The sequence below is a fragment of the Stegostoma tigrinum genome, chromosome 21 (genome assembly GCF_030684315.1).
Source record: "Stegostoma tigrinum isolate sSteTig4 chromosome 21, sSteTig4.hap1, whole genome shotgun sequence".
In the NCBI taxonomy this organism is placed as follows: domain Eukaryota; kingdom Metazoa; phylum Chordata; class Chondrichthyes; order Orectolobiformes; family Stegostomatidae; genus Stegostoma; species Stegostoma tigrinum.
In genome coordinates, this window is record NC_081374.1 from 10,091,806 (window position 1) to 10,107,183 (window position 15,378).

The 15,378-nt window shown below is 44.0% G+C and overlaps 2 protein-coding genes across 3 annotated transcripts in view; one reads left to right on the plus strand and one right to left on the minus strand.

Moving 5' to 3' along the window:
- LOC125462747 (epidermal growth factor receptor kinase substrate 8-like protein 3) overlaps positions 1–5,898 on the minus strand; it is an 87,159-nt gene extending 81,261 nt beyond the window's left edge. Inside the window, exon 1 of the mRNA XM_048553068.2 lies at positions 5,762–5,898. The gene's annotated coding sequence lies outside the window, so the exon portion shown is untranslated. The remainder of the gene's footprint in view (positions 1–5,761) is intronic.
- pik3c2b (phosphatidylinositol-4-phosphate 3-kinase, catalytic subunit type 2 beta) overlaps positions 1–15,378 on the plus strand; it is a 218,279-nt gene that overhangs the window by 33,811 nt on the left and 169,090 nt on the right. The window lies entirely within an intron of this gene.

Consider the following 15,378-nt stretch of genomic DNA (forward strand, 5'->3'; position numbering starts at 1 on the left):
GGAACACAGTGTAAAAACGTAGGTCCAAAATAAGGAGAAATGATTTTCCAAAGACATAAATCATTGCAATTCTGTACAACAGAGAGCTGTAGAGGTTCAATCTTTGATTATGTTTAAAAGATTGATAGATTCCTGGGATTGTGCGGATGGGTGAGTAAAGTGCATTGAAGGGTTTGAACGGCCATGATCACATTGAAAGGTAGAGAGGACTCAATGGAATGGAAGACCTACTCCTGTTCCTAACTATCTATGAGTTCACAAGATCCAGTCTAGTTTCCTCTTTCCTATTTTTAATATATTCAATGCAGCTTTCAGTCAGACTCTTGAGTGAGGGAGAGTCAGGGGACTTCTAGCCTTTTGCATTTTGAAATCTCTAAGCCTGAGACTTTAAGATTCAGATAGATAGGTTCTTGATTATCAAGGGGATCAAGGGTTATGGGGAGAAAGTGGGAGAATGGGGTTGAGGAACTTATCAGCCATGATTGAATGGTGGATCAGACTTGATGGGCCGAGTGGCCTAATTTCTGCTCCTATGTGTTATGGTCCATCAGAAACACCGTAAAATCCACCTGTGAACAGCGAAGAGTTACAGATCTCTGGCCTTTCCACATGATAATGTGAGTCACTTATCATTTCTGCCAGCTTATTGTGTAGGTGACCTATGTACCTAATTCATTACCTGCATCTAATCATTGGCCAGCTCCAAGACACCTCAGTTAAAGTTATCTTCTTTATGTGTTAAAACTGCAATTGTAGTGCTGCTCAGTTTCAGCACAGTTGGCAATATTTCAAAGGTAAGATTGCTGAGGCTTCTACTTTGTTATTGATATGGAAAAGGCCCAATCAGTGAGGCTGCTTTGTCTTCTGGCTGCATCCAGCTTCATAACTGAGTCTTGGTGGAAGTTTGAACCATTACACTGGGAATATGATGTTTATGGTTACCAGTAATGCAGAGGAGTGGATGACATAAAGAAGGAAACACTTGCATTCATATAATACCGACTGCAACTTCAGGATGTCATAATGCGATCTGCAGTCAATGAGGTACTTCTGAAATACAGTCAATGTTGCAATGTATGAAGATAGAAAGAAAAGAACTTACAGCTTTACAACATCTTACATGGAAACATATGAATTAGGAGTAGAAGTAGACCATTTGACTTGAGATTATATCTAAGTACTGTGTACAGTAATGGTCTCTCTACTTAAGGAAAGATGAAAATGCTTTGGAAACAGTTTGCAGAAGGCTTATCAAACTAATATAAAAGTTAAGTACTGTGAATACAGCTGATCTAGCTTGACCTTCAGACTGGAAGAAGAGTCATACCATGCCCAAAATGTTAATTCTGTTTCCCTCTCCACAGTAGCTGCCAGATCTGCTGAGTTTTTCCAGCACTTTCTGTTTTCAGATTAATATCTGAAAAGGTCAGATTATCTCATGACAAAAGGTTGGACAGTCTAGGCTTGTGTTAGCTGGTGTTTAGAAGAGTAAGCAGCAACTGAGATGAAACATATAAGATCCTGCAGGGATTTGACCGGGTCAATATGGAAAGGGTGTTTTCTCTTGTGGGACAACGTATAACTAGGATTTTCTTTTTCAAAATAAGGCACCGTCTATTTAAGACAGAGGTGAGGAGAATGTTTTCCTCACAGAGTCATGAATCTTTTGAACTTGCTACCTCTCAAAAACAGTGGAACCAGAGTCTTTCAATATTTTTAAGGAAGAAATAGATAGATTTTTGATGAGGAGAAGGAGGGAAATTTATTGAGGGAAGGTAGGGTGTAGAGTGGTCAGATCAGCCATGATCTTATTGATTGGTGGAGCATGTCCAAGGGGATGGGTGGCCTACTCATGCTCCTAACAACAAATGCTGGAGATCACAGCAGATCAGGCACCATCATGGGGAGACAGAAAACAAACATTTTGAGTCCAGATAACACTTTATCAGATTTGAAGAAGAGCCATCTAGACTTGAAACATGAGCTAGTTCTCTCTCCATGGATGCTACCTGATCCGCTGTGACCTCCAGCACTTTTCAGTACAGATTCCAGCATCTGCGGTAACTTGCTCCTACTCTTGCTTTTAGACTAGACTAGACTAGATTCCCTACAGTGTGGAAACAGGCCCTTTGGCCCAACAAGTCCACACCGTCCCTTGTAGTATCCCAGGCAGACGCATCCCCCTATAACCCACACGCCCCTGAACACTGTGGGCAATTTAGCATGGCCAATCCACCTAGCCTGCACATCTTTGAACTTGAGTATTATCATGTATATCTGCATGTTGAGATTGCCCTGTATTTCAGGGGTTAATCTGGTTGTGGCCTCAGCTTCATGCTCCTGTCTATCCCCCCTCCATACCCTTTGACTCCCTTGTCAATCAAGAATTGATCGAAAGCAGTCTCAAACATATTCAATGACCCAGCCTCCACCATTCCCCAGGGAAGACAATTCCATAAACTAATGACACTCTGAGAACAAAATGAGTTCTCATCTCTGTCTGAGACCAGCTGTCATTTTTAAACTGTGCCCTGTAGTTCTCCTATCTTCCAGAAGCATCCACCCTATCAACACTCCTTAGAATCCCCAGGGGCATGTCCTGTCTGAAAAGGTGGTGGAAGGAGATTTATAACTAACATTCAAAATTGGACTTCATAAATATTTGCAGTCATTTTAAGAAAGAGTGAGGGTTTACCAGGTCAACCATGACCTCACTGAGCAAGCCCAGTGGGTTGACTGGCCTACTTCTGTTCCTGCATCTTACAATTTAATAACTTTACAGACCAGGAATGGACTGATTGAAGAGTTTTCTCAAAGTGCTGGCAAACACACATTTGGGCTGAACAACTTCTCTCATAGTGCCTTGTTGCTATCATTCTATCATGAAGCACTTTACAGCCATTGAAGTTCATTCAAAGTTCGGTCGCTTTTCTCTTAAATCAAGATGTTTGACAGTATAGATGCTGGGAGGATGCTTCCCCTGGCTAGTTATTCTGGGGCAGAGTTTCCCAAAGTGGGACCACTAGTTGAAAATTTGGGTTTGCAACTTCGAAGACAGCAATGGTTCGCAGAGTATCTACAGTTGAGTTACGACTGCTTTCCTCCTGCTCTCACAGCAATTGATTCCCCTAACACTCGTAAATCGCCACCTTGCACACTCAGATTTCCCCAAACTCAACTGTCCCCAGCTCCTCCCCATTCCCCACTAGTTTTCCCAGCTCTCATTGAGGGGCCATGACAATTCTCAAGCCTTGAAATGTGTGGGTTTCCTTCGGGTTTCCCAAGACAGTCCAAATATGTGCAGCTTAGATGGATTTGCTGAGGTAAATTGCCCCATTGTGTTTAGGGACATGCAGGCTAGGTGGGTTAGCCATGGTAAATGGGAGGTTACGGAGACAGATTGGGGGGAGGTGTCAGTCTACGTGGGATGCTCTTCAGAGGGTCAGTTCCTTCTCAATGGGCCGAGTGACCTCTTTGTACATTGCAAGGATTCTATGATTCTAAGCAGTGATCTAGGAGACACTGTTTCAGAATAAGGAGAAGCCATTTAGGGCTGAGGTGAGGAGAAATTTCTTCAGTCTGACTGGAATGAATCATTAGAATTCTCTACCTCAGAGTACGGTGGATGATCAGTCATTGAGTATTTCAGGATTATGGTCAGTGAGTGAGTACTTAGAGTGTGGTATGCACTGCCTGGAAAAGTGGTAGAAGCATGTTTAATTGAGGTATGGAAGAAGACATTGGATGTTTTTTTCTGGACACTACTGTTGTGTAGGGATATGGGGAAAAGGCAGGAAATTGGCACTAGATAATAGATAGAGCTTGTGCAGGCACAATGAGCCAATGGCTTCCTTCTGCTTGATAATAATTCTATAATTCTGAATTCTTGGGCATTAAAGCATTGGAGGGATATGGGAAAATTATGAGGTGAAGTGACTGAGATGGAAGATTGGTAATGATCTCAAGGGGCTATATGGCCTACTGCAGCTCCTACTTATGTTTGAAGAGAGTGCTTGTGTGGTGTAACGGCCCTTGTAGTGCAGTGGCAGCACCCTTACCACTGGCCTTAAAGACCCAGGTCTATGACCCACATGCAGCAGAGATGTGTAATTTAGAAAAAGTATCATAACGTACACGTATACAGCAATGAGTAAGTTCCATTTTTGAGTTAATTCATACACAAACCAGAGAGTAATAGAGGACAAAACACAGCAGTCATACAGCATGCAAATAGACCCTTCGGTCCAACCAGCCCATGCTGAACATAATCCTAAACTAAACTAGTCCAAGCTACCTGCTCCTGGCCCATATCCCTCCAAACATTTCCTATTCATGTACTTATCTAAATGTCTCTTAAACATTGTAATTGTACCCACATCTACCAATTCCTCTGCAAGTACAATCCTCACGCGAACATTCCTCTGTGTAAAAAAGATTGCAATTCGTATCTTTTTTAAATCTCTCTCCTCACATCTTAAAGTGTCCCCTGGTCTTGAAGTCCCCCATCCTATGAAAAAGACAACTACCATTAACTCTATCTATACCACTCATGATACACACCAGTATGTCAGCTCTTTAAAATTTATACCCCTATATAAATTACCCCTGAATCACGATTATGAGCATTTACAAATTGGATATCCATAAATCAGGGACAGTCTGTACTGCAAAGAATGACCCTGGATAATGATTAAGGGTCGCACAATTCCTGAGAGGACAGGGGCAATTATAGAAATGCAATTAACTCAGCATATACTGGCAAACATTTCCCTAACCAACAGCCTTAGTACTAAACGAAATACAGGCATGGACTATTTTCTAAACGGTGAGAAAATTTGTAAAGCAGAAGTACAAAGGAATCTGGGAGTGTTGGTCCAGGATTCTTTAAAGGTTAACTTGCAGGTAGAGTCCGTGATTAAGAAAGTGAATGTAATGTTGTCGTTTATCTCAAGAGGGTTGGAATATAAAAGCACTGATGTGCTTCTGAGACTTTATAAAGCTCTAGTTAGGCCCCATTTAGAATACTGTGTCCAATTTTGGGCCCCACACCTCAGGAAGGACATACTGGCACTGGAGCATGTCCTGCGGAGATTCACACGGATGATCCCTGGAATGGTAGATTTCATGTACGATGAACGGCTGAGTATCCTGGGATTGTATTCATTAGAGTTTAGAAGTTTGAGGACAGATCTAATAGAAACTTACAAGATAATGTATGGCTTAGAAAGGGTGGATGCTGGGATTGATTCAGTTAGGCGGGGAGAATAGGACCCATGGGCACAGCCTTAGAATTAGAGGGGGTCAATTTTGAACAGAAATGAGGAGACATTTCTTCAGCCAGAGAGTGGTGGGCCTGTGGAATTCATTGTCACAGAGCGCAATGGAGGGCGGGACGTTAAATGTCTTCAAGGCAGAGATTGATAAATTCTTGATCTCACAAGGAATCAAGGGCTACGGGGAGAGTGTAGGGAAGTGGAGTTGAAATGCCCATCAGCCATGATTAAATGGCGGAGTGGACTCAATGGGCCGAATGGCCTTACTTCCACTGCTGTGTTTTATGGTCTTATGGTCTTAAACTGGACATGGTACCCTTTTACCAAGTAAACCTACAAAAGGGTTTAAGATACAATATAAACTAAATTGAGTTTTGATTGATTCTCATCAAGGAAACAGGCGTCTCATTTTACCTGGCCAGACCAGCCCAGAGTTGTGTGATTTTAAAAACAATGACACTCAATCAAGACCAAAAGTCATAACCTACCAGCTTCCCGTTGCTGCAGTGAATCTCAGAAGCTGCCTTTACTGACTGGAGCCTCAGGAAGATCTGCGGCAGTCCCACACAGTACTTGAGACAGCCAAGGTCCACCTGTGATACTCCAACGCCCGTGTTACAGGTATTTTCACAAACAGATAGCCCCGCCCCTTTCCAGGAGACTCCAACACTCACGGGCCTGGCAGATATGAAGCATAGGTAAATAATTAACTGAGAACTGCTCATCAGGAGCCAATCTGAGCATTTTCTTGTTTACATGGATATTTCAGAACAAAGGCTGCATACTCACTTGGGCAATAATCAGCTGGGGCTTGGCAGGTCAGAGGGCCGTAATCTTAATGTATCTGTGCACATCAATGCAAAGTGAGACAGTCATGCCCAGGTGGGAAAATATCTCTGTGATTCATAAGAGTTTACAATGCAGAAGGAGAATTCAAAGTCCCTGGCATTGTAATTTTGTTTCTTGGTGGGTTGGGGGATTTCACCATTGCAACAAGCAAAGGCTGAGGGACTTGAGGCTGTTTTCATTAGAGAGAAGGTTGAGAGGTGACTTAATTGAAACATATAAAGTAATCAGAGGGTTAGATAGGGCGGATAGGGAGAGCCTTTTTCCTAGGATGGTGACAGCGAGCACAAGGGGGCAAAGCTTTAAATTGAGGGGTGAAAGATATAGGACAGATGTCACAGGTAGTTTCTTTACTCAGAGGGTGGTAAAGGAATGGAACGCTTTGCTTGCAACGGTAGTAGATTCACCAACTTTAGGTACATTTAAGGTGTCATTGGATAAGCATATGGACGTACATGGAATAGTGTAGGTTAGATGGGCTTCAGATTGGTATGAAAGGTCGGCACAACATCGATGGCCGAAGGGCCTGTACTGTGCTGTAATGTTCTATGTTCTAAAAGCAGACTGGGAACTGGGAATCTGGTTTAGTGAGAGACTGGAACACAGGAAGAAGGAAATGGGGATTGCTCCCTAGTTTCAGCTAACAATGATATTCAGGGTCACTTTTGGACAAGACCCACACCTCATCCCCGGTTGACCTCCATAAAATGAATCATGCAAAGCCTTCTCCCACCCCCAAGCCAGAGAGTAAACCATCTGAAAGTCATTTATATAAAAAACTAGCACACAGAGAGGCCATTTGTCCCATTGTGTCAATGTCAGAAGAGCCCATAGAAGTGGCTCACATAGAATTCCTACAGTGTGAAAATAGGCCATTTGGCCCATCAAGTCTGCACCAACCTTCTGAACCATCCAGACCCACCCCATCCCTGTATTTCCCATGGCTTATCCAACTAGCCTAGAAATAAGAGATAACAAAGTGTGAAGCTGGATGAACACCGCAGGCCAAACAGCATCTTAGGAGCACAAAAGCTGACGTTTCGGGCCTAGACCCTTCATCAGAGAGCCTAGAAATCCCTGGACACTATGGGTAATTTAGCATGGCCTATCCACCTAACCTGCACATCTTTGGACTGAGAGAGGAAACCCATAAAAGCTCCAGAAAGACAGTCACCCAAGGGTGGAATCAAACCCAGGTCCCTGGCGCAGTAAGGCAGCAGTGCTAACCACGGAGCCACTGTGCCTTCCTAGCTATTGGATTAGTTTCACTTCCTGATTGCCCTTCCTCTTGGACCTGTAATATTTTCTTTTCTAAGCATATATTCAATTCCCTTTGAGACTTGACACTGATTAAGAAGTTTGAGAGTAATTTGGTCATTCAGAATATGTGTATTGCAGAAATGAAGGCAGCATAGTGTCAAATTCTTCAGGACAGATGCAAGAACACTAAATTTCACAACTCTTTTAAGTGTAGTTGCTATTGTAATGTAGGAAGTGTGATGACCATTTTGTGCAAAGCAAAGCAGCAATGTGAAAGTAACCAAATAATCTGCTTTAGTGATGTTGTTTGAGGGATAAATGTTGGACCAGTCCCCAGGGAGAACTCAAATGAAAGCAAACTACTATGGATGCTGGAAGACTGAAAAAAAAGTGTGGAGGAACTCAACAGCTCTGGGGTCATCTGTGGAGAAAGAAACAGCATTCATTTTCTAAGCTCAGTATAATTCTCCTTCAAAAGGGAGAACTCCTCTGCTTTGTTTTTGTCAATATGCAGTGGAATCTTCTGCGCCCACATGAGAGATCAGACAGTTAACTTCCATTCTAAAAGACATTACCTGCATCGCTGTAGCATTTCCTCAGTCCTTCACTGGGAATGTTATTCTGGATTTTATCTCTGGTGTGGGACTTAAAATTAGACATCAGCAACTGAGCCACATCTGACAATAGCCCCTTTGTGTGAAGGGATTATAAGAGAAACCCAAGCATTAGCATCCGTGGATTTGTGAATCTTGCTGATTAAACATTTAAAGAAGGAGAGGTCTCTTAAATAATAGACTAAAGGCATTATCCCAGTAGATCGCTATGGTTAAAACCTTGAGATGCGGTCATTTATCCCGGCAATGTACTTTTACATACCAGCAGAGGGCAACCAAAGATACTGAATTTTCTTCCTCATCCAGAGTTAACACAAGCCATGTTTTTTTTTCTGAAGAAGGGTCTAAGCCCAAAACGTCAGCTTTCCTGCCCCTCTGATGCTGCTTGTCCTGCTGTGTTCATCCAGTTCCATACCTTGTTGTCACAAGCCATGTTTTGTGTTTCTTTAGTCACCTTATTTGAAAACACAATTAAATGGTTCAATTTGCGATTTGGTATTTTAGCTTTGGAGTCTGTATGAGAATTTCTGATCAACTCCTTACCTAAGGGCAACACTGTGGCTCAGTGGTAAGCACTGCTAACTCACAGTACCAGGGACCCAGGCTCAATTCCACCATCAGGCAACTGTCTGTATGGAGTTTTCACATTCTGCCTGTGTCTGTGGGCTTCCTCTGGGTACTCCAATTTTCTCCCACAGTCCAAAGATGTGCAGGTTAGGTGGACTGGCCATGCTACAGTGTCCAGGGATGCCCAGGCTAGTCATGGGAATTATGGAGATGGGTTTGGGTGGGATACGCTTTGGAGGGTTAATGTGGAATCAGTTAGCTGAATGGCCTGCTTCCACACTTGAGGGATTCTAACGCAAATTTTTTTTCACTGTAAAACACGCGTGACAATAAAATCATTTGTTCATTCAAAATCATTCATTATAAAAATCTGATTCTTGAAATATGGGTGTTTCTGGCAAGGCCAGAAATTACTGCACATACCTAGTTTCTCTTCATAAAGTGGTGGAATGCCACTTTCTTGATATACACAGTCTCTGTGCCAAACATACTCCTGAAATACTGCTGGATGGAGAGTTCCAGGATTCTGAGCCGGTGAATAATGAAGGAATGGCGATATATGTCCAAATTAGTAAATTGGAGGGGAATTTAAGGCGTGCTAGTTTCCTGCCATCTCCGTTGCTGTTCTTGACTTTACAAGTGGCTGATTTTGGTTGTTAGGGACGTTCTGGCAAAGAAGACTTGATGAATTACTGAGTTGCATCCTGCAGACTGAGTACATTGCAGTTGCATGCACTGTTTAAAGCTGACACTGTATGAAGTTGCTTTGAATGTAAAATCCAAAAATAATATAGATAGACGAGGATAAAATATGCCTTGGAACACGAACACCTCCAAATCTCTCCTGACAAGTACTGTCCACTTTCTGTTGAGTGTTGAGAGACAGAGAGAGACAGTACTAGAATAAAATACCATTGGCAATATCAAGCTGCAGCCATGAATTCCTTAACATTCTGACAAATCTTACCTCTTCCAAAAAGCATTGTGCTGCTGTTACTGGAAACCCTCTGGATCAGTCCAACAAGTCAGGCTGGATAATGGCAGTCAGCCATTCTCTGCTGGAGCGATTTCACACAATGAAAGATAATAACAGTTCCACCATCCAACTCAAGACATACGACAGGCTTCAAATGAGTGGAAAGAGGCGTGGCATTTAATCCCTGTGATTTAATGTTATTTTAACTTTGTCTTCTCAATATAAACCCATATTTAGTTCAGTCTAAAGTCTTTCTCTGAGTTCAGGGCTTGGACCATGAAAACCAAAGTAGGCCATTTAACCGAGATGATGGGAACTGCAGATGCTGGAGAATCCAAGATAATAAAATGTGAGGCTGGATGAACACAGCAGGCCAAGCAGCATCTCAGGAGCACAAAAGCTGACACTTCGGGCTGAGGCCCTTCATCAGAGAGAGGGATGGGGAGAGGGTTCTAAAATAAATAGGGAGAGAGGGGGAGGGGGACCGAAGATGGACAGAGGAGAAGATAGATGGAGAGGAGAGTATGGGTGGGAAGGTGGGGAGGGGATAGGTCAGTCTGGGGAGGACAGATAGGTCAAGGAGGCGAGATGAGGTTAGTAGGTGGGAAGTGGAGGTGCAGCTTGGGGTGGGAGGAGGGGATAGGTGAAAGAAAGAACAGGTTAGGGAGGCGGGAATGAGCTGGGCTGGTTTTGGGACGCAGTGGGTGGAGGGGACGAGTTGGGCTGGTTTCGGGATGCAGTGTGGGGAGGGGAGATGTTGAAGCTTGTGAAGTCCACATTGATACCAATGCGCTGCAGGGTTCCCAAGCGGAATATGAGTTGCTGTTCCTGAAACCTTCGGGTGCCATCATTGTGGCACTGCAGGAGGCCCATGATGGACATGTCGTCTGAGGAATGGGAGGGGGAGTTAAAATGGTTTGCGACTGGGAGGTGCAGTTGTTTATTGCGAACCGAGCGGAGGTGTTCTGCAAAGCGGACCCCAAGACTCTGCTTGGTTTCCCCAGTGTAGAGGAAGCCACACCGGGTACAGTGGATACAGTATACCACATTGGCAGATGTGCAGGTGAACATCTGTTTAATGTGGAAAGTCATCTTGGGGCCTGGGATGGGGGTGAGCCCAGCTCGTCCCCGCCTCCCTAACCTGTTCTTCCTCTCACCTAGTCCCTCCTCCCACCTCAAGCCACACCTCCATTTCCCACCTACTAACCTCATCCCACCTCCTTGACCTGTCCGTCCTCCCTGGAGTGACCTATCCCCTCCCTACCTGCCCACCTATACTCTCCTCTCCGTCTATCTTCTCTTCTATCCATCTTCGGTCTGCCTCCCCCTCTCTCCCTATTTATTCCAGAACCCTCACCCCATCCCCCTCTCTGATGAAGGGTCTCGGCCTGAAACGTCAGCTTTTGTGCTCCTGAGATGTTGCTTGGCCTGCTGTGTTCATCCAGCCTCACATTTTATTATCTAGGCCATTTATCCCTTCCATATCAAAACTTAATGATGCAGTGGTTTTGCCACATTTTGCCCATATGGTGAAAGACAACGCATTCCATCAAAAATTCATGGGTGATGAATTTTAAGATACTTCAATGACATGGCAAGGAATGAAATGAAATCCTTTGTGGTTGGTTTGGCTGTCATCTGTATTTCTTAACATGCTGAAGGCTACCATGTTCCTTTGTTGCTTGATAGTGTGCAGCACCTGCTCAACACAAAATGACCGAAACAAGCTCTCCCTGCTGCTAGGTTTGTCACAGCAAGCAGTTATCAAGAGGGCAGGGAAAATGTTTCAAGGACATTCCCAAAAACTCCCTGGAAAAAAAATGTAATACCACCACCAATTCATGGCAATCTGTAGCCCAAGGCCACCCATATTGGAGAAGAACTATCCTCAAAGGAGCACAACCATTTTGAGCGTCCCTGGTCGAGGGAGGCCGGCACGATCAATGGAAGGTGTACATGAAAACCTGAGCATCTCAGTCATCCACCCCTTCAACAGAATTGCCCCATTTGTGGCAGTACGTAGATCTAGCACTGGCCATTGATCCAGCCTTGGGCCTGCAATCCAGAATGAAAGAAAGCCACCCTCGAAATCAAGGGACTGTCTTAGAGAGTAGGAAATGTGCCTCATTTAATTTGGTACATCTTGCAGTAGAGTTGGGCCCATTGGCTGCTCATTACATCAAAAACTATCAGACCTGGGACAAGGTCTGGGAGCTGCAACCTGCTGTCCACCTAATTCTCACATGTGGAAGTTTATGTTGGACACAGGGACATTCAAAATGGGAAGGAGGAATAAAGTGCCTATGAAAAGCTTTCACAAAATCATTTCTTTAAAGCCAAATGCCTCACAAAATATCTTTACACCTCGCTTTAGGAAAGATGCAATGTCATTCCAGAGGGGGCAGTAAAGATTCGCAGTTGTTCCAGTGATGAGAAACTTCAGTTTCATGGATAGATTGGACAAGTTGGATCTATTTGCCTATGAGAAGAGAAGGTTGAAGGGAGATTTGATAGAGGTATTCAAAACTTCAGGAGATCTTGAAAGATTAAAGTAGTTGAATCAGTAGACCCGTGTCAATAAAAGTAAAAATACCATGCATCCTGGGAACCTGAACACAAGATATTGGACAAACTCAGCTGGTCTGGCAGCATTTGTGAAGAGAAATAGAATTATGATTCTGCATTGGAAAAGGCCTGAAATTGGAAAAGATTGTATCAGTGATAATGGGAACTGCAGATGCTGGAGAATCCAAGATAGCAAAGTGTGAAGCTGGATGAACACAGCAGGCAAAGCAGCATCTCAGGAGCACAAAAATGACGTTTTGGGCCTAGACCCTTCATCAGAGAGCTCTCTGATGAAGGCTCTAGGCCCGAAATGTCAGCGCTTGTGCTCCTGAGATGCTGCTTGGCCTGCTGTGTTCATCAGCTCCACACTTTGAAATTGGAAAAGACTTCTCTATAGAAGTGCATAATTCATTGAAGATGGCCAGGCATGTGAGAGAACAGTTAATAAAGCATACACTATCCTAGGCTGCATTAAGAGGATCATAGAGTTTAAGCACAAGGAAATTATGTTAAACTTGTAGAAAAGAATAGCGATAATGGGAACTGCAGATGCTGGAGAATCCAAGACAACAAACAACTGCACCTCCCCATCACAAACCATTTCAACTCCCCCTCCCATTCGTTAGATGGCATGTCCATCCTGGGCCTCCTGCAGTGCCATAATGATGCCACCCATAGGTTGCAGGATCAGCAACTCATATTCCACTTGGGAACCCTGCAGCTCAATGGTATCAACGTGGATTTCACCAGCTTCAAAATCTCCCCTCCCCCCCCGCACCCCAAAACCAGCCCCGTTCATCCCTGCCTCCCTAACCTGTTCTTCCTCTCACCTATCCCCTCCTCCCACCTCAAACCACACCTCCATTTCCTATGTACTAACCTCATCCCGCCCCCTTGACTGTCCGTCCTCCCCGGACTGACCTATCCCGTCCCTACCTCCCCACCTCCCCACCCATTCTCTCATCTCCACCTATCTTCTCCTCTATCCATCTTAGGTCCACCTCCCCATCTGTCCCTATTTATTTCAGAATCGTCTCCCTATCCCCCTTTTCTGATGAAGGGTCCAGACCCAAAATGTCAGCTTTTGTGCTCCTAAGATGCTACTTGGCCTGCTGTGTTCATCCAGCTCCACACTTTGTTGTAGAAAAGAATAGTTTGGTTTCAACTGGAGCATCACATCCAGTTCTGAGCATCACACTTTATGAAAAATGTGATGACATTCAAGAAGGCTGTGGAAAAGACACTCTGAAGAATGGTTCGAGGGATGAGAATTTTCAGTTACTTAAATTGGTCAGAGATGCTGAGACTACTTACCTTGAAGAAAAGAAGGTCCAAATGAGATTCAAGATTATGAACATATGCATACACGTGATCAAGAAATGTTGTTCCCAGTGATGGAAAGATCAAGGTCAAAGGGGCATGATTTTAAGGTGAAGGAAGCAAAGGACACATGAGAAGACACACATGGTGGCAGGTTGGGATTTAGAATACATGGCCTGATGTGGTGGAGTTGGTTCAATTGAGGCATGTAAGAGGAAATTGGATTACTGTCAGGAAAAGAAGATTGTACAGAGTTAAAGGGAGAATGGAGTGAATGGTATTCTGTAAATCTCTCCTTCAGAGTGCCATCACAGACAGGATGGGTCCTTCTATGATGTAACAATTCTGTGATTCTTATTTCCTGAATGAGATGATGAATCGGGAATGGTGGTTAAAGTGAGATTTCACAGAAGGGAGAAGATAAAATACTGCTGGAGATTTGAAATAGAAACAGAAAACACTGAAGATGCTCAGTAGGTGAGGCTGCACGCTCCAAGAACATGCAAGATGGTTGATATTTCACATTCTTTCTTCAGGAGGAAAATATTTTTGATCGACAAGGGTGTTATGGCTTAAAGGGCGGGCACAATAGTAAAGTTAAAACAACAATCAAATCAGATTGGGAAAAATAGCAGGACAGGCTTGAGAAGCCAAGAGACCTACTCCTGCTCCAATTTTAATCATAGATTTCCTTCACTGCCAAGTGGGAGCACCTACTCTTAGTTTGAGACCAGCTGTAGGTGCTGTTTCTCTCCCTCTGCCTTCTCTAACAGTTACGCCCTATTCTAGGCCAGAACTCACATTTACACCATTGTCTCTCCTATCTCCCCTCACACTCTCTCTCCAAACTCATCTTGCCCACAAAACCCACCTCCACTGTGGTCTCACTAAACACTCAACTGCCTTCCTGGCCCCAAAGTCCCCGAAGGGAACTCTCTACACCCGTCACATGGTGTCCTGGCTGACATTTACCACTGAAATCAGACTAGACATTTTTTATTCCAAATTGTTTTTGGGATGTGGGCATCACCAGCATATATTGCTCATTCCTAATTGCCTACAAGAACATGCTGTTGAGCTGTCTTCTTGAACCACTGCAGTCTGTGTGATGCTACTGGGAGTATGTTCCAGGATTCTAACAAACAACAGTGCAGGAGCACCAACACTGCTCCAAGCTAGGTAAAGGCAAAATATTGCAGATGCTGGAAATCTGGAGCAAACGCAAAGAATACCAGAGAAGCTCAGTAGGTCTGGCACCATCAATAGAGAGAAAAAACACAGAGTTATTGCTTTGAGTCTGGTATAATTCTTCAGGATTCCTCTGAAAAAGAGGGATGCCAGACCTGCTGAGTTTATCCAACATTCTCCATGTCTGTTCTGACTCCGGATGATTTGTAGCTTGAAGGAAGATTTGCAGATCTTCCCAAAGACCGCAAGAAACTAGAGAATCATGAACATAGCCCATTCCATCACCGAAACCACTTTATCCATACTTCCTGCTGCATCGGGAAAGGAACCAGCATAATCAAAGACCCCTCCCACCCCAGTCATACTCTCTTCCACGAACAAAAACAGAAGTTGCTGGAAATGCTCAGCAGGTCTGGCAGCATCTGTGAAGAAAAAAAATCAGAGTTAACGTTTTGGGTCCGGTGACCCTTCCTCAGAAGTGACGGTGGCTGGAAAAATGTCAGTTTATGCAGAAAATAAGGAAGGGAATGGGGTAGCGAGAAAACGATAGGATAGAGCTCGAAGAGAGAGAAGAGCAGTTGGATAGACAAAGGAGGTGATAACGATCTGGCTGGGAGGGCGAATATTTGTTAATGGGGACTGTTAGTGACTCACGATAGGTAGTGTGTAACAGCAGACTATGTGATAACAAGGCCTGGTGTCTGGGGTAGGGGGCTGGGACATGGGAGAGCCTGAGCATTTCCAGCAACTTTTGTTTTTGTTCCAGATT